This window comes from Notamacropus eugenii, chromosome 3 (genome assembly GCF_028372415.1).
Source record: "Notamacropus eugenii isolate mMacEug1 chromosome 3, mMacEug1.pri_v2, whole genome shotgun sequence".
Classification (NCBI taxonomy): Eukaryota; Metazoa; Chordata; class Mammalia; order Diprotodontia; family Macropodidae; genus Notamacropus; species Notamacropus eugenii.
The window spans coordinates 139,076,302-139,099,685 of record NC_092874.1 but is presented as its reverse complement, the minus strand read 5'-3'; the positions used below and the strand labels follow the sequence as shown (position 1 = coordinate 139,099,685).

Sequence of the window (23,384 nt, the reverse complement as noted above, 5' to 3'; positions counted from 1 at the left end):
ACACAGTAACAGCAGCACCGTGCAGTTATCAACTAGGATTGACTTAGCTCTTCTCAGTAATACAGTGACCCAAGACCGTTCCCAAAGACTCATGATGAAAAATGCTCTCCACCTCCAGAGAAAGAACTGTGGAGTCTGAATGCAGATGGAACAACACTATTTTCACTTTTTTGGTGGCTTTTCCCTTTTGTTCTGTTTCTCCTTTCACAATATGGCTAAAGTGGAAACATCTTTATATGACTGCACATGTATATAAGCTGTATTAGAATGTTGTCTTGGAGAGGGGTGCTGGGAGGGAGGGAGAAAAAATTCAAAACTCAAAGTCTTATAAAAATGAATGTTGAAAATTATCTTTACATGTAATTGGGAAGAAGGAAATACTATTTACCCCCGAAAGAGTGTCTTCTTGGTCACTTTACTTTTCATCAGTCCTTATGAGCTTTCTCCAAAACTGTCCCTTTCATCACCATTTATGTTGCAATAATATTCTATTAGAGTCACGTGCCATAGTTTGTTTAGCCATTCCTCAATAGGACACCTCCCTTAGTTTCCATTTCTCTTCAATAACAACAACAAAAAAGCTGCTACAAATATTTTTCTATCTGTGGGTCCTTTTCTTCTTCCTTTCCTCTCTCTGGAGTTTAGGTTGGGATAGTATGTATTTTGAGGGGAAAGATGGTTTTCAAAAGTACTGGAAAATATTGATGTCATTTGTGTATGAGTAATTGGCTGTTATGAATGTTTATTTTCTCTTCACTAAGTAGATCATAGAATCTAAGCAATCAAAAGGAACATGGGCCTCAGAGGCTACCTAACCCAACACAGACCTGCATAAGAATTCTGTCTGTAGCATACTCAATAACTACTCATCCAGCTTCTGCTTTAAGGTCTTCAATGAAGGAGAACCCACTACCCCTTGCAGCAGCTCTCCCTTCATTTTGGATAGCTCTAAAATTTGTCGAGTTTGTTTTTCCTCCTCTCATTCCTAAATTTCTTACTTTGCTGCTTCTGTTTTTGCTTCCAGTTTTACTCTCTGGGGCCTCACAGAACCAATCTAGAACTGCTTCCACGTGACAGCCTTCTTGGTACTTGAAGATGGCTGTTACACCCCAGCTGCATTTTTTCCTGTCTTATGTCCCATGGTCTTTCAGCCAGTCTTCATAGAGGGGTGAACCCTTCTGAAAGTTATCCAGACCAGTATACAGCTGGGTTATTACCTCTCTGCTTCTCTCTGCTTTTAATGTAGCCTATGATCACATTATCTTTTTTAACTCACATCCAACTCTTAGTCCAATTATCAATCAGCATACATTTATTAAGCTCCTACTGTGTGCCAAGCACAGTAAAACACCCAGATCTTTTTCACATGAGCTGCTATATAGCTACAACATCCCATCTTAAACATGTAATATTGTTGTTGTTTTTTTTAACACAAGTAATCTCAGATTGTATGTATTAAATTACGGCTTTCTGAATTCAGCCCAGTATTCCATCTGTCAAGATCTTTTGGATTCTGAAACTGTTCATCCTGTGTGATCTATAAGTTGAATAAGCATACCATTTATGCCTTTATCCAAGTTATTAGTGAGAATGTAAAGCAACACAAGGTCAAACATGGATACCTGGGGTATTCTTATAGAGACTTCCTTCCAAGTTGCTAGTGAACTATTTTTGAATATTCTTTGGTTCCAACCAGTCAGCTACTCCCACATTTTACATAACTGTACATTTGGCTAAACCAGGTCTTTGCCTCACTACTACAAGAGTAGCATGAGACTTTGTAAAATACTTTGCTAAAAATCTATGTTAGCATAACAACGCACAACCATTTCTTCGCACAAGGTGTCTATAGCTCTTGCTGTCTTCCTCTTAAGGGTCATATTCACCTCATTCTCCAAGGCTGGGTTCATTCCTAGCTGGCCTTCAAAGAGAAGAATCTGTTTCTTGAACTTTCTGGCTCTTTAACCCCTTTTCCAGCTCATCCTCCACCTCCCTCCCTGGAACTCTTAAAAGAATCACTTAAAACTTAGATTTGGTTCAGGGTATCTCAGATATTGATTAGATAGAAGGGCACTCATATGAAATGGAGATCAGGTATAGGACAGTTATTTATTTCTTCTGTTCAAAAGAAATGCTAAAAATTCAAAGGGACAGCTGAGTGGCACAATGGATAGAGTGCTAGGCCTGGAATGAGCAAGACTCATCTTCCTGAATTTAAATCTGGCCTCAGACACTCACTAGTTGTGTGACCCTAGGCAAGTCACTTAATCCTGTTTGCCTTAGTTCCTCATCTGTAAAAAAAACTGGAGAAGGAAATGGCAAACCACTCCTGTATCTTTGCCAAGAAAGCCCCCAAAAGGGATCATAGTTGGTCAGGCACAACTGAACATGACTAAACTACAACAAAATCAAAAAATCTCATCTATAAATATATGTGTGTGTGTGTGTGTTTTAAAAGCTTGAACATGAAACAATAAGTTATAGCTAATATTATACCATCTCAGGAGTCTGACTAGTGAAAATATCAAAACATGAAGCATTTTGCAGGACTGCTTAAGTAGCATTCCATCTTTAAATCAATTTTGCACTGAATCACTCTAGGTCCATATTTTCTGTTAAATCAGGGCAAGAACCAGATTCTTCCTGCTGTCACTAATCTTCTCTAAGAAATGATGTGATAACTGATGTTCTTAAAATACAGTTATCACTAAGTTGAAGGCCTGGGAGTTTCCAGCCTCTTAGTCTCAGAATGTTGTTTTTAAGGCTAGAAATGTCCATTTCAGGGTTGCTGATTGGCCAGGTGGACTTAGACAAAGAAACACTAAGATAACAAGGTTGCCAGACCCAAGGCACAGACTTAACTGGAGTAGTGAGCAGCCTAACATCAGAAATGTAACATCACAATTTCTGTTGTGTTTACGAGAGTTATAGAGAGTAAGTCACATGCCACATACATTCTGAAAAGAAAACAGAAGAGGAACAAGAAGGCAGAATCTGCACAGACCAGAATGAGCTGCCCACTCAGTAGATTTTAAAAAGAGTAATTCTACTAAGTAAACCTACTAAGGTTTTCTGCATTATCTCAAATTTTTCAGCACTTAGCATGTATCTCCAGAAGTAGCTAGTGCATGGGTTTGTACCTATGCTTATTATATAAATTTAATCAGCAGCTTTCCCTCTGATTTACCAGTTTAGTAACTCTCAAAAACAAATAAAGGATACCAAGTGAGGATAACCTATTGTTAATTAAGCCACATTGGCTTCCTTTTTGAGACAGTCACCAACCAGTCATCCCCTGTAGGATTTTTCCAGAAACCAAAGTCAAACTCAATAGTTGATGTAGAGTTTGAAGACGTCATTCATTACTTTTTGGAAAATCGGAACCTTTTTGCTCCTCAAGTCTTTTAGCACCTATCCCCTTCTCCATAGTCTTTCGAAGATTATTAGCTCTTAGTGATCTGTTTTTATTTTCCCCCAATAACCTGGCTTGCCATTTGCTTGAGTCTAAGTCTTTTAAATTAGTCAAGGCAACGAGTTGTTCTGTTATTCCCTTCCTCACTTACTGTGTATATCAACCCCATTTTTATTCTGCTCTTTTACATCCCAAAAACATTCTTCTTGGCAGAGAAAATGAGCAGCAATTGAGAGGTCAGTAGCTCTGCCCCTTTTCTGTGACCATCCCATCTAGCCCAGGTGCTGATCCTATCTGTTACCGGATCTCCATTTTTGCTATATTTAACCTAACCTCCTTCCCCACCCCACCAACTTTGTTTTCTTTAACTTTCCTGATCAGCCTCCTCTTATTCCAAGTTCTTGTGCCATGTTTCTTTATTTATCCTGCTACCCTTGCTTGTTTCTGTCAAGTTATCTGGATTTCTACTTGGCTACATTGTATCTTGTCAATTGATACAACTATGTATTTGGAAGAAATGATCATCGTAAAGATAGCTGACATTTATATAAATCTATAAGGTTTACAAAGTGCTATATAATTATGATAGATGTGTACAGTCAATATTATTATAACCATTGTAGAGATAAGGAAAATGAAATTCACATAGTTAAAGGGACTTGACCATGATCATTCACTTATTAAATGTAAGAAGCAGGATTTAGCCTCAGTTCTCTGAGCTTAACATTTTTCATTTGATTCAGTTGTTTTCTTTCCTCTTATTTCCCCAAGTTATTCTAAACAAGCCAGGTTTAATTTTATGCTTATTTACATATGCATAATTATGTGTGATATATGTATAATTTAAATAGACTATAATGTTTAACTGATATTATAGATGTCTGCCAAAATAGATATATGTATAATTTAAATAGAATATAATGTTTAACTGATATTATGCATGTCTGCCAAAATAGATGACAAAATATAATGATGTCTCTAGGAATTTTTCTCTGTTTTCTGAGATAGCTTATAGCTATCTGAAACTTCTCAAAAGCAAGAAAATCATTCTTTTCCCCATACATGCATATACATAATACAGATAAGACTAAGGAAAAACTACACTAACATAATCTAAATTTTTCATGCTTTGCTCATTTTATTAATGAGGTCAAAAATTTTATTCCATTGGGAAAAGAATGACCTCTCTTATTAGATGAGACATTTTTGTTTCTAAAACTTTCCAGTAAGACTCAGTGACTCTTTATACTAAACATAATGGAAATCAAAAAATAAATTGAGGAAATTGCTTATCTCACACAGGATACATACCAGAATTTTGATTTACTTGCTGTTCATAGAACACTCAACAAATCAAGGGATTTTAAAGAATTTAGTATCTATAAATTTTATAAATTGTTTCCTGTGCTTGGAACATATGCATCTCTACCCAATCCTTCATCTGTTAAATTTTTACACATTCCTTAAAGCCCAACTCTCATGCTGTCTCCTCCATGAAATCTTTCCAAATCCCCTTCTTCAATATCAATTTTTCTTCTGAGTCCTTCTATTGCATTTTGTTTTCGAAATCTCCTTATCAGAAAATACTGTATATTGGAGGTATCAGTGTTTATTTCTAATCCTGTTACTGGACTGTAAGTTCTGTGAGGGCAGAGACTGTGACCTACCTAAATTTCATATTTCCCACAATACTTAATACAGGATAAAGCTCATATTCTGAGTGAATAAATAAATTAATCTTAAATAAATAAAATTAATCTTGAAGTGATAATGAAGCCTTGCAGTTAAGCGAACAGAAAGGAGACTCTTAGATTTTCTAAATGCTTCTGACAGCCTCATCAAATTCACACATTCTTTTAAATCTTTCATTACTGTTTTTAATAATAGCAGATGTATATCAGTCCCAAAATTGCTGATCACATGCTTATCATTTCCATTTTGGAGTTTGTTTTTGTAATGGACTAAAGGTTCATCTGATTCTGTTTTTGGCTTCCTAGTCAGCCATTTGTGGTCCCAAGGAATTTAATATATGATTTGAGTGGTTCTTTTCAAAAAATATTAAATATATGTGTATATGAGTACTTATAAGAACTATTTTTCTTGCTTTCCTTTTAAGACTTCTTGACCAAGGAGGCCAGAGCATTAGAAAAGGCTTTTTATTGCTTGCAATTGTGAAAATATGAATGTAAAAAATGATGGTGATGTTAGTCATAAATTATCATCATTTTATTCTTTGCCCTTTGTATAATTACTGGTTGAAGTTGCTGAAGCCATTGACCATTTACTTAAGGTTGAAATGAATCCCTCCTTACCTGAATTTCCAACTGAAGAACAGTTTTTGAGGGCCATTAGGCTCCTTTCATGTGGCAAAGAATCTGGTGCTGATTCTATTCCAGTTGAGATGTACAAGGAAGGGGGCCAAAGCTCATACAAAAACTGAAATTTTCCAGGTTATATGGCAAGAGGAGGTTATCCCCCAGGAGTTCAAGGATGCCTCCACTGTCCATCTCTATAAGAGTAAAGGGAAAAGATTGTCCTGCAACAATCACAGGGGGATCCATCTCTCTTAGTCATTGTTGGCAAAATTCTTGCTAGAGTCCTCCTTAATAGGCTCATTCTTCACCTGTAAGAAGGGCACATACCTGAGAGCCAATGTGGCTTCAGAGAGGGCCAAGGAACAGTTGATATGGTGTTTTGCTGCCCAAGAACTCCAGGAGAAACGCCAGGAGCAGAAGAGAGGTCTATAAACATCTGTAGATCTGACCAAGGCCTTTGACACTGTTAGTCATGAGGGCTTATGGAAAACTATGTCAAAATTTGGTTTCCTGAAGTTCATCAATATTGTACGTCAATTTCATGGTGGCATGTTTGCCCAGGTTCTGGATAATGGACAAAGCTCTCATGCCTTCCCAGTTACCAGTGGAGTGAAACAGGGCTGTGTGCTTGCTTCCACGCTTTTTAACAAGATGTTTTCAGCCATGTTGACAAATGCTTTCAATGAGGATGAACACGGCATCAAGGTCAACTACCATACTGTGAGTTCTTCAATTTGAAAAGGTTACAAGCCAAGACCAAAGTGGAGGGAGTGTTGATGCATGATTTTCTGTTTGCAGATGATTATGCACTCAATGCAGCCTCTGAAGCTGAGATGCAACAAAGCATGGATCAATTCTCTGCTGCCTTTGCTAATTTTGGCCTAATAATCAACACCAAAAAAGCACAGATGCTCCATCAACCACCACCACCACACCATCCTTAAGTGGAACCATCAGTTACAACAAATGGAGAAGTTATGAATGCTGTGGATTGACAATGAGGTTGATGCACACATTGCCAGAAATTGAAGTTTATTTTTACACAAAATATATTATTACAATAGATTGTTTTTCCTCTTTTCCTTTTTTTACTACAGAGATAATAAAATTTTTTAATATTTTTATATAACACACTCCCAAACAATTTATATGTACTACCACCTACTTCATATATATTCAGTGTTAATGGGAACACGGAAGCCTCTCAGGTTTGGTAGGGAGTTGGGAGGGAGGGGAGGATCCAAGTCTGATGTGATTAGCAAGTTTCCATAATTAGGCTAGAATAAGTAGGTCGCTTAAATGAGGAATTCTGAGCGGATACTCAGCTAGTGAAGTACTCTGAGCAAGTGAGATGGAGAGTACATGTAATAAGTGTGACTTTAATAAAACTTTTATAAATGGTGATCAAGTTCAAGAAATCTAATCATGTAGTGTTTATCAATTTCTAGCTGTCTTCAAAAATATGTGTCTGAGGAAATTTCAGTTCCAAACTAATGTTACGAAAAATTTTCTTGGAACATAATCAGTTCTTGTGAAATGAGACTTTGATAAAAATTTTTCTTTCCATCCTGTACTTAGATCATTTTAATAGTTATATGTGTAATTATGTCCAACTGAAAGATCATTACATTTTCTACTTTATTCCTTTTGGTGAGTATGCAGAATTTCTACTAATATCTAGTTAAAGCTTACAGATAAAGTAAAACAGTTCCAAGAATAATTTCATCCATAGTCTATTTTGTTAGTGATTTTTATATTCCTAGAAGGCACTGGTTCTTCCTTTGACATTTTCATAATAGCTTGAAAAAATCATAATCAGAATAATAAAAATAACCCTTTCGACTGAAAAGTTACATCAAGAAGAATTCTCAGATCTGTTTTGTTTACTTGCATAGCTACCAATCCTAATGGTAACCATTTTTTACGTTGATAATATATCATCATCATTTTATCTATTTTCATTGTAGAGAAAGTAAGACTACTAGAAAGTTGAATGACTTGTTCTACACAGTCAATAACAACGTTAACTCTTTTATTCATTCTAATCTCTAAACAGTAATACGAGCTGACTTTAGTGTTTACACAGTACTGATGTATTTCCTCATTTGATCCCGATAGGTTATTATGTAGTTAGGGCAACTAATATTATCTCCATTTTATAGATTATGAAACTGATGCTCAGTGAAGGTTAAATAGCTTGCTACAGTCAAACATTCATTAAAGTTCAGAGGAAGGGTTTGAACCTAGCCTTCAAGACTAACATTCTTACTACTGTACCACACTGCCTCTGTGGGCAATACCCTCAATGACACAAATTTAAATTCCAGCTTCTTCTCTTCCCCACAGCAGAATTGTAGAGAGTAACTCCTTTGTATGATCCAAGAATTATTATATATCCTAAACAATTTACTACTTTTGTGTATACCAACCAAGGTACTCCTCATCTATGTCTTATTATCCTTAGCCTTGGTCTATGATGCCCTTAAATGTATGATTTCTGTACTTGGAGATAGAGGGAAGGAACTGAAATTCCTTATATTTGAATGATTGTATAAATGATCCATGTTGGATAACAGCAGAAATGTTTCAATTCCATGTTAATATACTGATATTAGACTCAATCTTAGGTTCCTCAAATTTAATTTCTCATATCATGATTTAATTATTTAACTTTTTGCAGACCAAGTTCCTGAAAGGCAGTGGTCCGTTCCCTCCAAAGAAGTTCTGTAGTTTAAGCCTGTTATTCATTAATATGGGAGTTGAAAGGGACATTATTTTATTCCTGACAAGAAATTTGAATCCTTCCTATAGCACCCATGACAAGGGACCATGCAGGCTTCCTTTGAAGACTTCTAGTAACAGAGAACTCACTGCTTTTTGAGGCAACTCTTTCTAGTTTTGAAAAAACCTAATTCATTGACTTAGTTTACATAAAAATGATGGATTGGAAGAAGGTAATAGATAATAGTAGAGAATTATTTTAAGTACGTAAAAAGTATTTAAAGATTGAATTCAAATTTGCAGGAGTGTTTCTTGTATTTTTTTCCACTTGACAAGGCAGATTTTATAATTTTAAACTCCTCTGAAATTTAAGCCTTTTCCAGAAGCTAACACATAATCTTCTTTTGAACCAAACAGATATAAAAAGTAGGGGGAAAAAGGCCATTTTTAAAAAATACACTGACATTTCCCAGTGTCTCTTGATACAAACTGGTTATGTGCTGGCGCAATGAAAAAGATATAAATCAAAGAATCCGCAAAGGAAAGCTTTTGCATCAAAAGTTGGATTCGCATCAATGAATCTCCAAAAAGAAAAGTTGGATATATATCAGAAATTCAGTAGAGGACTAGATAGCAGCCAAGTCTTTAGAGGAGAATGTGTCAGACAACTTGCCTAAGGAAATGAATTGGAGAGATGTAGAAGAGAAGTTGAACCTTGGGGGTTGATGACTATTCAATTCTAGTATAAAATAAAAACATTTCACTGATTAATGTTAACCTTGATTCATAATTCATTAAAACACTTCAGAAAGGATATTCCAATAAAGGATTTAAAAAAAACTAATCTAACTGCATATATCCACCAAAGATTATTGTATAATGAATATTTTGAAAAAAATAGAGGATATTCCTTAAAATTTAAGTGATCTGTATAACCTTTAAAAGCTCCATTGCTGTATAATTATTAGCCTAAAATGTTCAGATTAATTGTGCTTTATGTTAGTATCATGTAATAAAGCAGTGAGTAGATTGTAAGGTACAAACTACTGGATGGATAAAAAAAATTGATTGTTTTTTTTAAAAAGATGATATTTATATTTGACTAGTCACATACAGTAATCCAGTTTATTTGCCATTCTGTTATGCCAGCATGTGTTTGTATTTTGAGAAAAGAACCATATACATGTGAGTACTAATACAGTCACATGCTGTACTAGACTTTTTTTTTTTCAGTCTAGTAGAGCAGTCCCCTTAGCCATCTTCCCTGCTAGACTGTTTTTGATGAGTCAGAGGTCTTAAGTTATTGTTACCACAACCAATATGATGCCTTAAAAAAGAATAGATACTCGATTGATATTGTCTGACATCCTCTTGCTCGTCTTTTTACCCGTTTTTTAAAGCCTAAATCAAACTATCCTTCCAGATGTCCTCAATAAAATTCTACCCCTAAAGCACTTTGTTTTTCAATTCTCTAATGTACTTGTAATATGGAATATTGTGCCAACATGATTTCTCTTAAACCTGTAGTTGAAATCTGTCAAAGTCCAGCACAGTGTCTATATAGTAGGTACTTAATAAATATGTTAAGTTGAATTGAACAAATGAAATATCCCATATGTACTGAAATAGTGTGGCACAGAATTGATTTTTACGATGTTTTATTTTTCATTTAAATATAAAATAACTCTTCTGTGAAAAGATTGTTTGAGGTCATAGGGTCATAAATCTAGTGCTACAATGGAAAGAGTACTATACTGGTTTTGATTCTGAATATCATCTCCACTAATTAATACCAACATGAAATAATGACATTGAGCATGTCACTTAATTTCTCTTGGTCTCAAGTTCCCATCAGTAAAATGAGTTTTGGATGATACAGCCTTTGTAGAAAGAAACTTCAGAGGCCAAAACACCTTCATTTTACAGATGAGGAAACTAAAAGAGCTAAAGTGATTAAATTGTTTGCATACAGTCACAGAGGGGTTGTTAGAGGCACAAGGTTAAAAAAAAAGGAAAGAAATACTGTTGGAAAACTTGGATATTTAGAACTCCTGCTCAATAAACCTACTCTACCCACAACTTGTTCTGTGCACCCACTGGCACGAGCACAAGGAGACTGTGAAAGCTTATGCTTCAAGACCCCGTTTTGAAGGTTCCTTCCCAGTGCCCCAAAGAAGGAATTACTGTCTTATTTCAGAAGAAGATATCTACCCTGCATCTCCCTAAAGAACAAGGCAGCACTGCTTCTGCCCAATTACTCAAAGGAAAGAGAAAGCAGGATAAATGATGTCAGTAATGTGTAGCATCATGCCAAGGTAGCTACTGCAAAAGAGCTTCCTTGTTTGAAGGAAAAGAGCCCAAAACCTAGATGGACCAGTCTTCTCCCTTCAGAGGTTACTGTGAACAGGTACTGAGAGACCCATGCCTCCTATGTGAGAGGGTTGAAAATAGCCAACTTTGGGGGCTTGAAGCAAAAACAAGTAAAATTTAAAGAGAAGCCACATAATATGTGCAAATATTGTACTTTGAAGGAAAATGAGCCAAAAAGCCCTTATCAAATAAACTTCTCAGAGATCTTAGAACAAAAGCAAAGAACTGTACAGTGGTTCAAAAGAAAAATAAAACATTTTTTTAAATTAGGAATGAAATTTTATGAGTCCTTCATTCAGAATTTAAAAACACAAACTATAAGCCATAGAACTTAGAACCTAGAAGACGTAATAATCTCTCCAAAGAAACAGAAGCCCAGAGAAAGAGAATAGTAGATTTAGTTCACAGAAATACAGAAGTGAGGAAAATTTGGACAAAAGATACAAAAGGGAACAATTTCAAAATAACCAACCTAACGTAAACAAAATAGTGATACTACAAATTAGGAAAAAGGAGTACAATTTCATATAGAGGCTTGAACGTTAAGGAAAAAAAAGATGGAAAGAACAGCTGAACTGAACCTGTTCATAGAAGATTGGACCATATGAATTGGACTATATGTAGATGAGGCTTATATTTGAGGGTACTGAGAGATGAATTATCAGATATTCTGAGAAAAATGTGTAAAGTGTATTAGTAAAGGAAACCAGAAGAGGAGATGATTCAGTTATGTAATGAAGACAACAGGTAAAAAAGCTCGATAAACTGTATGCTGCATTGGCTACCAAGTATGTTGCTAGACTTAGAAGACCCAACACCCCTCAAATTTTTGGTAAACTTTCCATGAAGGATTTTTGGTAGGACATGAAAAAAAAATCAATCTAGATTAGTAGATAGAGTTGGGTTGCAATCTGTATCATTAAAAGGAACACCCTCATTAATGAGACTACAGATTCAGTGATGCTGAATTCCAATTCTTTCTAGATCACCTGAGCCCTGAACTCTTTAGAACCTTGAGTCCTAAACTTCCCTTCAAAAAAGATAGGAGAATGAGATAAAGGAGTAAACTAGGTGAAATTTCAGCCACTCCCTTGGGGTTGTGTATTGGAATGATTCAATAACAAGATAATGAAGAAAGAATTAAAGTGAACCTCCCATGGTTCCCATAGAAGCAGCTGGTGGTACAGTGAATAAAGGACTGGAAGTCAGGAATATTTGAGTTCAAATCCAGCCTCAAACACTTAGCTGTGTGACACTGAGCAAATCACTTAACCTCTGATTTTTTTCAACTGAAAAATAGGGATGATAATAGCAGTGACATAGCAGGGTTATTATGAGGATCAAATGAAAAAACTATTTGTAAAAGTGCTTAGCACAGAGCCTAGAACATAGTAGGTATTATTTACATGTTCCTTTCCTTCTCTTTCCCCCTAGGAATAGCAGGAGAAAATTATGGTTGAAAAGAGCATCTAGAGCACATACTATCAGTGATGGGAGATAGTTATGGTTGAAGAAGCATTAACAGTGAGAAAAGGTCAAGATAAAGGGCCATCAGCATTAGAAGGGGCTTAAGAAGTCCACTGATATCTGCCATGGTCTTGAATTCTAACAAAACTGTAGGTACCAATGGCTATGATGGCAGGTATAGTGGGACAGCAGTGGGCATTTACATATATAGTCCCTTCATAAGTAGACTTACTGAGTTGGTAATCACCTTCATATTTATAGTCATGCGTTTAAAAAGTATTAATTGAAATTCATTGTGTTATCATATCTGCAAGAAGTTGCCAAAAGTGGGTTCACTTTCTAAAAATGCAGTAAAATTTCTCTTCATCATATTAAATGGCAGTGGAAGGGTGGGGTTTGAAAGCTAACCTGAACTGGTAAAAACAACAGCAGCAGCAGCAGCAACTAAGTTTCATAATAATATTTTCAAGGATATAGATGTATTAAATGTGGTATAGCTGAAATGGAGATGAGATCTAGGTTACCCTCCAAGCTAATAGTCGGTAGTCAATAAATATTAATTACCTGCTATGTATCAGGCACTATGCTAAGATCTAGGGATATGAAGAAAAGTGTGGTAGTCCCTGCCTTCAAGGAACTCATAGGGATCTCATACGGAAGATAACACACAAAAAGAAGCTAAAAAGGTATATGGGGTTGGGGGGCAGTATCTATGACGATGTCTTGCACAGAAGGAGTAAAATACTTGAGGGTATGTCAGTTTCAAAGTTGATTTTATCCTGCAGAATGAGGAGCCTCGAGATCTAAGAGGCCAACCAGATGGGAAGTGATGAGGTGAATTTCCTGAGAGCCCTTCTTAAAAAAAGTTAAAGGACTAGAGAGGACTTCTCCAATGTCTGACCTCTACCCTCCTCAAACAAAGGGTCCCAGAGGCAGAAAGTGCATGTTTCAGAATTGATTTCATCTTACAGAATGATGGGTTTCTGGATATCATAAGAACCAAGAGGTCACCTAGGTGGGAAATGTAACACTAACTGTGACTTCATTAAATCATTATGTCCCTAAGTATTTTTATCTGTAAAATCAAGAATAGTGCAACCCTACCTATTTCTTAAGGATATGGGGAGATCTTCAAAAGCACTTTGAAAATCATAAAGCGTTATATATAGGTGTAATTAGTATTATTAACTAATCTTACAAAGGTTAATTAGCCATAGTCCTTAGGGAACTTACTTTAAGGTTTAGTAAGAAATGATGTGTAGATATCACATTGTTTTTATGTAAATTGCCTTATAGTTCTCAAGTAGTTGAAATAATAATTATCTCTGAAATCTTACTACCTATTTGCATATTGACCCTTTCTTTTATTCTTAATGCAAAAGTAAATTTCATGAAAAAAATAAGTCCTAATTAAAAGAATATGAAGTAATACAGTTTCACTGTATAAAGATGTTTATAGGTATGGATTATTAACCAAAATTTTCTGCCTAATGACTGAGGAAAATAGACACGTACTCAGGGAATTAGGTGTCTCCCACTTAAAAGAAATTTAGGAGAGAAATCTAGTAAGAGTTGCCTTTTTGGTGGCATTTTTCTCCTGTAGAAGTTTATGATGTTTAGATACTGGCTTTATCTAATTTAATACAGTTGAATATTTACCTATTTAAAATTAATAAAGGAAATTTTTAATTGTTTGACTCAATCCTACAGAATTGTTTTCTTTTTTCTTTTGAGATAAGTATCTGGCAAGGATTCTTAATCTTTCTGTGTGTCATGGACCCCTTTAGCACTCTGATGAATCCTTGGCCCTCTTCTCAAAATAATGTTTCTAAATGCATAAAATACTTTGACTTACAAAAGGTTAGTCTATTAAAGTACCGTCATTAAAAGGGGCCATGAAGAGTTGGATGAGACTAAATAACAGCAACAAAAATAAATAAATAAAGGCTGATTTGTTTTCTGCAAGTTATAGATTATATAAGTGATACTTGTAGATTTCTTCAAATTCTACCATATTGCCCCATTCCGTAGACCTATTTAAGTTATAAAGAATTGAGATTTGGTTAATGTGTACACCACTTCATTGGTTATTTGATACCTTCTTTAAACTAAGTAGCCATAAAAAAATGAAATTAAGAGATTGTATTGTTTTCCTGGGGAGATGGTCACTGTTCTTAATCATTGTCACTGCCCATCTTTTGCTCCTTGCTTCCATACTGTAGTTTAGTTCATCTTTCTAATGGTTTCCTATCTGTGAGGCTTTTCTTCTCACAGAATGGCTTTAGTCTTGCAGATTCCAAGTATTCTTTTCCGTATCATCTATAGTATATCATAGGCACTTAATAAATGCTCTCTTCTGCTTCCAAAGGACATTATGAATAACAAATACCCTTTAATACTGGTCTCGATAAGGGAAAAGCAACTCCTCCCATAAAGATTGCTGTTATTGCGGTCTAATTTGGTGTTGACAATGCGAAATGTTAACAGGGTCCAATTTTTACAGTTATTTCCATGGCTTTGGTGGCACAGGACAGTGTTGGATGTGTGCTTTGAATTTGTGTTCAAGTTTCAAAACGTTTCATTTTCGTTTCTCTGTATCACTGTACCAGCTCTCATGCACTTCGTAATGGATTAGTATTGGATTTTGCCAAAGGATTCTGGCAGTAACTATTCTCTTAGTTATAATGTAGCAAGCAGACAAGTAATAGTGATAGGTCCTACTGCCAAGGGATTTAGTTTGTCTCTCAGTTTTAATATGATGGTTAAAATTGAATGTAAAGTTGATCAGGAAAGAGCAGAGCTTGTTTTCCATCTCTTCAAAAATTCAGTTAGTTAACAACTCTCTAAATAAAAATTATTGCAGCTTGTTCTTTACTCCTGAAAAGTCATTCAACTGGGTCATCAGTTTTCCCAGGAATAATGATTTTTTTTTTATTCTTGTCATCTGAGAGTTGTCCATTTTGCCAGAATACTTCTTGTCTGTTGGGAAATGAAGCTGTTCTGATAAGAAGGTGGTGGGGATCTATCTGGAAGAGTTTATATTGTGTTGTAAAGGTTCCAAAAGGTGTTAAGATTTCCCTGGAAAACAAAAATAACCTTCCTTGTATAACTCACAGAGATTTGTGAAATGTATATTACCTTTTATGTGGTGACATTAACCTAATAATTTTTCCTTTTTCACAAATTCCACTTCACGTGCATCTTTACAATTACCAAATTAAAATCTTGAAAGGGGAAAAAAAGCATTTTTTTCCTTCATACTTGACAACTTAGTTTTCCTAGTTTGCCCTTCCTCAGAGAGGCAAAGGTATAGAGACAGCTTAGTATTATGAATGGAAAGTGTGCTGGTTTTGTAGTAAGGCAACCGTGGGGTGAAATCCCATCGCTTACACTTCATTAGCTTTGTCACTCTGGACAGGTCACTTAACTTCTCTTTGTAGCTGACAACTTCCTTTTAAGTCATAGGGTGTATGTCAGTCTTCAGCGATGTATAGTTCCCCACACTAATGAAATCACAATCAGGATTTGTATCGTAGTCATTCTTAAAATAATTGTTTTTTAAACTATAACTTTGTAGGCAGCATTTCAAGGGTGAGATTACCAAATTTCAAGAAGTTTTAATTTTTATATATAAGTAGTTCTTCCTAGTGTCCAAACAAAAATTAGTTCTGCAATAGTACTATGTCCCTTGTTCCTATTTTGCAAATAAAGTCAACTGCTTTATTTATAACTGTTAATTTAAAAGATTTCACATTTTGTCCATGTTTTTCCTTAACTTGTTAGGTTGTTGTTTCTTAATCACCAAATTGTGTACTGGTAGCTGTTAAAGACAGAAATAATGCCAGTCAACAGAACAGGGTGGATAGTGGGCATTGCCATTATAAAATAAGTACTTACAAAGTAAATATCTCATGAAAAAGCATGCCATCAATTGTATATTCAGTACTGAAATTAGAATTTTCACTTACATTTTAAATTAGAAAAATATCTGGTTTGGGGAATGAAACAAGAGCCTTTAAGATAAAGTATACATGTTGCTAGAACATCCAAGTAGTAAAAATATCAAGAAATAAAATCTTCAGTCACTGCAGAAGCAGAAAATATCCACAAAATACTGGAATGGAAAACAGATCATATGAACTAACACAGAATGGTACCCCCAAATTGTGGCAGGATCTTCTATCATTTAGAATACTCGATGTTACGCTAAAAGTTAGAAATAGTTATGATTTGTAACTTAATTTTTATTTTCAGTTCCAAATTCTTTTGCTCTTTTCCACAGCCTCCCTCATCCATTGCAAAGGCAAGAAATAAATTCCCTTTATACATATGAAGTCATGCAAAACATTTGGAAACAGTTATTATGGGGAATCTGAAGATTATGCTTTTTAGTTTGTAATTGAAAGAGTCCAGAAATTCTTTCTGAATAAATCACGGTTTTATAAGTAAAATTTTCCTTTGTTCTATGTAGAAATAGCCTGATTTACAAATAATAATGAAAAATATCTGAATTATTTCACCCTCCCTTGAGTCTGAATAATCAGGTTATTATTTCAGGATATTAAGTCAACAAAATCATATTTCCATTTCTTTTATACTCAAAACACCATTAACAGCATTATTTTTTTAATTATAATTTTCCTCTAATTTATAAAAATAGAGAAATAATCTGGGAAAAAAGATAATATAATTCCACTCAGTTATCATTAGTGAGACATTTGAGAAGATATGTCTTGAATTGTTGAAGTAGTAACTATTAGCTGGACTTATCAGATAAACAAACATTTATCTAATAAATATTAGATAAATTGTGACTTCATAGCTCTCAGAAGAACAAGTGGAATACTAAGTAGGTGAATTATCAGCTGTGGTTACTGTTAGTTTTTTCCTTAACTTTTAAAAAAAAATTCTATGTTGCTATTGTTGTTACAAGAGAGGGCACAATTCTGAACTATGTGGAGGTATGGAGGGAGGGTTCTATTCAGAAATTACTGAAGTAGAAACATCTCCTTGATGGTATCCATCACTCTACTTTTTCTCTCGAATGTTGCAGCCTATTCATTCATACTCATCTTGATTTTCCTCATTGTCCTTTTGGGGACTCACAGATTTAATCCTTCAGAGATTAATCTATGACTTGAACATACCGCTGGCTTCACCAGAAGAGTACCTATAAGGAATAGGAGCCTTTGTTTCGAGTCTTAAAAACACTATACGATATCCTAAAAGTCATCTAGGCTACTCTTTTCTCTTTGATTCTGGAACTAGTTCTCTGTCTGTCTCTAAAATCTGTCTAACATCAGTATAGCAGCTCTTTTGGCTGCCCCTCTACCTGTTTATCAGTATCTCGATGATAGGCATCTTTTAGTTTCTTGATATTTGATATGTGGATAATAATACAAGTGATTTTGGTTCTCACTTATGGGGTTACGATCTGGGGGAGGGGGCTTAATACCCCATCTGGAGGGCTTTATCTCTTCCCTTTATATTCTGCACTGAATATTCTCTATTCCAGTAGCAAGCATCTTTGGTGAACATCCATCTTCCCATTTTAGTCCTCACCTGATGTTAATAAGGATCATTGAACTAAGTTTATCTCTGTTTTACACCTTCAAAAGTTTTTTGGATGAATCTGACACGTGTGCAGAAAACAAGGCCTTCATGAAGGAGAGCCTTTGAGACATTTCATTATTTTGCTCTTACCAAAGAGGACAGTTTTAAAAAAAGAAATAATAGCCCAGCAGAATGTTGTCTTCTCTATTACAGAGTTTTGTTTGTGAAAGCTTGCCTGCTCCTATAGTATATATCTAATTAGGTATTCCCAAAGTATATATGCTGATTATTGTAATAAATATGTTGTCAGGGGTGAAAGAGTTACTGGCATACTCTCAGTCACTTTTGTGCAGAGGTAGGAGATAATAATGTATGTGATTTCCTGTCCCTCCCCCCAAAGTATTTGGTATTCTGCCTCCCCCTCCACTGTATAGATATCTTGTGAATCACTCCCTCTAGCACAGATTTAACATATTTGTGGGATCTTTGTTCTAGTCTTAACTGCTCTTCTCACCTTTCTTTTCTACTTGTTTATATATAGTACATCAGGGAACGTAATGTTAGAGTTCAAATGTTAGAACTCCACTGTCATTGACAGAGAAGAATATTAGAGAAATCTTGACATTCATGTGTTCACTGTCCTTTTAGTTTCATTCTTAAATGACCTCAGGTTGGTCAGCTTTTGTTCAGCCTCTTTCCAAGTTTCCAGAAAACTTATTTTTCTTCTACTTCTTCTTGTCACTATCCTCTTCCATAACAAATTTTAAAACAGACTTATTGAATATTCTCTGAGCTTAATATGGAGATCAACCTCTAGATTAGGACATTTCTAGGCCCTTTTTACTTCTTCACTGTGGTGATTTATTTTCTTTCATTAAACAAAGTTAGAAATGGTAGTAACCTTTGTTGATGTCTCAATACTTTTTATTCATTTCCAATTTAATGTTGTTTTTGTTGTTCAGTAACGCCCTCATTTTTGGCAAAGATTTGTTTGCGATGTTCTTCTCCAGCTCATTTTATAGACGAAGAAACTGAGGTAAACAGAGCTTAGTGACTTGCCCAGGGTTGCACAGCTGGCAAGTGTCTGAGGTCGGATTTGAATTCAGGAAGAGGAGTCTTCCTGACTTCAAGCCCACCACTCTGTGCACTATGGCGCCACCTACCAATACCTTGTCTAAATAGTTTAGGTTGGAGATGGCACAATCCAATGCATACTGTCTGGTTTGTTAATCCTTTGTTTAACTTAGTATTGATTTTGATCTTTACTCCAACAAGTTAGTGGTTTGTTGGTACACAGCTGATTTGGAAAAGACACATCTGAAATCAGTTATGTTTCTTTGCTACTGAAATAGAATTTTTTTTGTATGTGTGATGGTTTTGACACTTGTCATGTCTAGCACTTTTTGAAGAAAGTATTCAAGATGTATGAGCAGAGAAGATCATTGTGTGATCTATAGGTCTTTGTCTTCTCTGTTTTAATTTACTTGTGAGCAATGTATTTCAACCTATTTTTGCTCTTATCCTCTACGTCCACTTTTGAATTTTAAGAGGCAAGTACTAAAATACGTGTGGATTCCATTTAGAGAGTCTTATCAAGTTCTTGATAGAATTTCTCTACATCCTTATCCTTTGCCACAAATATCATTTAAGCTGCAATTTTCTTTATAGTGATCTTTTAAAAAATGTTTAGCGCTGGAATTTGAGATGAATACTGTCCCGTGAAAAGATGCGTTCTCTTGCCTTTGGGTGCACTATAAAGCTAAATAAAAGCTAAAATACTATGGTGAAACATCAGAGAATTACTTTATGGATATTTTAATTGAATTTATTGATACGTCTCCTTTTTAAATAAGGATACTGAAGTAGTGATATATATATATATGTACATATACACATTTTTAAAAGCAATATTGATGGTAAAAAATGTATTATATGACTCCCCAACCCTGGTTGTGGCAATATTCATCTGTGTTCAGCTAGTGCCCCCAAGGATATGAGGACACTAAAATCATCACTTGAATGTTCAAGTTAGAAAAAACATTAGGAATCATCTAGTCTTAACTACTTTTACAGATAAAGAAACTGATCCTCAGAGAGAATAAGTGGAAGTAGAGAATGCAGCCCAATTATGTTAACTCTTGGTACAGTGATCATCGTCGTTTCTTCATGTATCCCTGTTTCCTGGGTGTGTAGAATCGAGCATGTTACGTAGAGTATGTTAAACAATAGAAAACTATACGCAAGACAACTTGTTCTATTTTTTGGTAGGAAGTTAGTTTGAGCAAGAAGCAAAGATATAAGAATCAGGTATATCTATAGATACATAGATCTGTTTGTATTCCTCTTGCTTTCTACTTGTCTCCAGGAAGATGGATCAGTCAGTTCATAAAAATTTATTGATATGTATTATGTGTCAGGCGCTGCTAAGTGCTGGGGATACAAAAAAAAGGCAAAGGACCTGTCCTTGACCTCAAAGAGCTCACAATCTGATGGGAGAAGAAACTGAAAATCAGGTGGGAAAAGATAGGGCCTGATGAAGTCCTGAAGCCGGTAAGAAATTCTGGCCTGGGCCTCTTCCTTACAGGGAAGACCTGGAAGGAACCCTGCTGTGTGAAAAGCAGGTGAAAACTGTAATTTTATACAGAAGGGTGCTGCTTTGTGAGTATACACATAAGATTATATCGCTCACACAAGTTAAAGTTTCTAACACAGACATATCCATCACTGACAGGTAATCCAGTTTAATAACTTGACTTTGAAACTAGAAACAAAACCTGTTTGGAGATATACCTCAAGAAATCTTGATTTAGACTGAGAAGTTCAGAAGGCCTGAGAAAAATGAACAGCAGAGAATCGGAGGGGGAGTCAGGGCAGTGGAATCTCAGGTAACTTCTTCTGTTGATATAATTATGTTTATCTGAAAGTTTCGACATTCCAAAGATTTTACAAGTGATAATTTTTGTTATTGTTGTTATAGTATCATTATACTCCTTAATTTATATTTCCTTTTATTGGAAAGGAAACATTTTATTTATTAACATATGTATTCCAAAATCATCATATGAAATCAGTTACTATAAAGTGTCCCAAAAGTCTTAGTTCAGTTTTATGCTGTTAAAACTTATAAAACTCTAAACTATTAAAGTTTGAAACTGCACTAATATTGTAGGAATGACAACTCTGTATTATGTGTTGAAAGCACTGGAGACTGAATTGTATCAAAATAGAGACATGGAATTTTGAAATGGTTGGCTTTCTTACTAATTACTACCCAGAGTCTTTGCAGTTGGTATCTGAAACCACTAACCCAAATACTAATCAGATGCAGTGAGCTATGTAGCTGTTCTTTAAAAATAAACATTTAAGAAGGAGGCTGTATTGTGGCAGCCTAGAAATCACAAAACCAAGCGTAATTGCCATGATGAGCTAGCTCCTCAACGGCCCTTAGTTACCAATATTACCTTACTTTGAATGAGTTGAACATTTGCCCTTTGAACGTCCTCTCAGGCCACTTGGAGTTTTCCCACACTGTGGTTTGAAGAAACATAATTCAGAAACCTCAAATAACTTGTTTGGGGTCATGCAGAAATTTAGGGAATGATACTGGGATTAGAACTCAGAATTTCTGAGGACTTTTTGGCAAACCATATTATTTTTTCTTTTAAACAAGCCCTAATTTTAGCTTTAAGAGCTTTCTTTAGAAGTTCTGACCTATTGTGTTATGCTTCTGGACTAATCAAGAACTCTTCTCAAGTAACTCATGCTCCTGCTAGCAAACTTAGTCCTGTGGGACTGTCCCAGTTAGCTTCTGGATTACACTTATGCAGAAAGACTCTGCCTCAAGGCTTTGTCCTTTAGATCTGTCATCGCATCTCTTTCCTGTAGTGCCAAGCAGGGTCATAATCTTTGCCTCAGGGTTCCCTGCTACAGATTCTCTATTCCTGGGTGGGGGAAGAAAGAACCTAAAATTTTTGCATTTTTCTCATCTATGTCCCCCAATTTAAGGAAGCCTGGATTTGAGCTTTAAAAGAAGCCTTCCTCTGTTTTGTTTTCTTTTTTTTTTAAGTTGGTGTGGCTTATTTAAAAGGCTGTGCACTTAGTCTTTCTCCTGGGATGTTACACTTCAACCTTTTGCAGTGCATTTGTAGAGCCATAGGAGCATTTCTTCTCATAGGAAGGGAGCTTGAGCTCCCAAGTCACTCTCCAAGCTGACCTTCAGTGAATGGGTACAATGGCTTCATTACTCAAGGGGGGGCTAAAAAGTAGCTCCAAGTGTTTCTACTGATGAGATGAAGCTGTTTTCTACCTTTGAATGGAAAACTTGGAGAACACAGGAATATGGTTTCTGGGCCGCATTTATGAAGTGTCTGGCTATTCTGAACACAGCAGTGAATGGCAAATTATATTAAATATTAGTATTAGTAGCATATATTTATATTGGTCCATATACTTTATGAAATGAAGACTATCTCTTCAGGCTAACGCATTTGGAAATCTTGCTCTCAAAAACAGTTTATTCAGGATAGCAGGCTGACAAAGTACTGTGTCCCCTAAGGTTGGCTTCTTGTCTGCGAACAATAGACTGAGATGCTCTGCTACAAACCATGGATTCACCTTTGGCAGGAGAAATCCCTCTGAAATATAAGGTCATATATTCAGCCACCTCCTTACAATTTTATCCGGTTTCTAATATGATATAATAGCCTAATTTGGCTTCATTTTTTTTTTTTTTGTGGTTTGCATAACTAGAAATGTTGTCAGTGCCAAAAATATATTCAGCAGTGGGGATGCAAAAACCATATATTTATTTTGTCTTTGTATGATGTATGAAACCTATCTATAATTTAAATATGGCATATTGAGTATTTCAGTAGAAGTGTTCTTTCTCTCTCTCTCTCTCTCTCTCTCTCTCTCTCTCTCTCTCTCTCTCTCTCCCTCCCTCCCTCCCTCCCTCCCTCCCTCCCCTTTTTTTCCCCGACTCTACATTTGGGCTAATCAAGCAGCAGCTGTTTCTAATATTTTGCTTTTTTCCCAAGACCAGACCACTCCCCCCTCCTCAACCATACCCTTACCTCCTTTGCTTACAGAAAAAGATAACTTCTTTCTTCAGTGACAAAGTTGGAGACATTTCAATTCCATTCACTTTAACAAAAATTATTAGGTGCTTACCATGATCAAGGGTATGTGCTAGGTACTAAGAATTCAAAGAAAAAAATTGTAATAGGTCCTGCCTTGAAGGAGATTATGGTCTCCAAGGGGAAGGGGTGGTGATATGCAGCATATACATAGATTGAAAATACAAGATAATCGGAAGAAGGGAACGGAACTCACAGCTAGGAGGCAAGGATCAGGAAAAGGCTTCACAAAATAGGTATCCCCGATTGAGCCTTGAAGGATGGGTTGAAGTCCTGACGGGCTTCAGAAAGGCCAAGTGCATGGGTGGGGAAGGGCAAGAATAGAAAGGAGGACAAGACAGTCTATGGGAAGATGTACACATGAAAGATTGAATGCTGAGTTTGGAGAATAGCAAATAAGGCAGTTTGCAC

General features: G+C 35.6%; 1 protein-coding gene across 6 annotated transcripts in view; it reads left to right on the top strand.

The window, feature by feature from the left end:
• FOXP2 (forkhead box P2) overlaps nt 1–23,384 on the top strand; it is a 681,601-nt gene that overhangs the window by 469,104 nt on the left and 189,113 nt on the right. Inside the window, exon 1 of one of the 6 annotated variants that reach the window (XM_072652991.1) lies at nt 20,570–20,723. The exons of the other annotated variants lie outside the window; for them this stretch is intronic. The gene's annotated coding sequence lies outside the window, so the exon portion shown is untranslated. Of the gene's footprint in view, nt 1–20,569; nt 20,724–23,384 lie in introns of those variants that run through there. 6 annotated transcript variants of the gene reach the window in all.